This window comes from Silurus aristotelis (genome assembly GCF_946808225.1).
Source record: "Silurus aristotelis genome assembly, chromosome: 15".
NCBI lineage: Eukaryota > Metazoa > Chordata > Actinopteri > Siluriformes > Siluridae > Silurus > Silurus aristotelis.
In genome coordinates this window covers 12,998,904-12,999,728 of record NC_139588.1, presented here as the reverse complement: position 1 = coordinate 12,999,728, position 825 = coordinate 12,998,904, and the positions used below count along the sequence as shown (strand labels likewise).

The 825-nt window shown below is 34.4% G+C and overlaps 1 long non-coding RNA gene across 1 annotated transcript in view; it reads right to left on the bottom strand.

Moving 5' to 3' along the window:
• Positions 1-461: 461 nt before the first annotated feature.
• The window catches only part of LOC310737475, a 1,989-nt gene continuing 1,625 nt past the window's right edge, over positions 462-825 (bottom strand). The window contains exon 3 of the long non-coding RNA XR_014536832.1: positions 462-570. This is a non-coding gene — a long non-coding RNA (uncharacterized lncRNA). The remainder of the gene's footprint in view (positions 571-825) is intronic.

Sequence of the window (825 nt, the reverse complement as noted above, 5' to 3'; positions counted from 1 at the left end):
CCAGCAAATATTTGGAAAAAGAAATATTTTGCAAATTCTTGTCAGGACCAAAAGATAAACTGCTATAAAGCATATGTAAATAATTGTCTATTCATGCTATGTGGTCCTCTGTGGTCCTCATATAACCTAGTTTGTCATAATAACAATATCATAAAACACTCTTTCTCATGTTACTCAATTTGGCTCATCAGATTGACTCTCTGGGCAAATCTTTAAAGATTTTATGTTGACTAATACAACTTTTCTTTCAGAAAAGTTACTGATATATTTGCTGTAGATACCAGAACTGTTCAATTCAAAGAACCTTCAAGAAACCTGTTACAAATTGTACACTATGACATATAGATGCCCAGAAAAGCTTTCTTTGCATAATGTTAGAATCATAAGCTATTTTGTCTTTGTATAATATGAGCAAAAACATGATTTATGTGGAATGAACTATGATCTTATTTCAACTAACCCCCTGGCCCCCTCCTGGCCTGAACCCAGGACAACTTTCCTAGTGGTCCCCCAGTGATGGTAAGGTTACCCAAAGGTGTTCTTGTTTTGACAGCCATATTAGTGTTGGTTCTACACACAAGGTCAAGAAAATTATGAAAATGGCGAGCTTTGCATAACTGCTAAATAAACTTTTATCTTACAAGCAAGATTCCACACTGAAAAACATTAAATATTTTAAAACTGAAATATTCAACCGAGTCATATTCAGATAAAAATAGAACAAACATAGAAGTAGTTGACATAGATGATAATTCTCCTCTTACAGCAGACTCACTTTTGGTAGAGATAGAGAAAGTGCCAATTCCCACTGGGGAGTGAAGATCA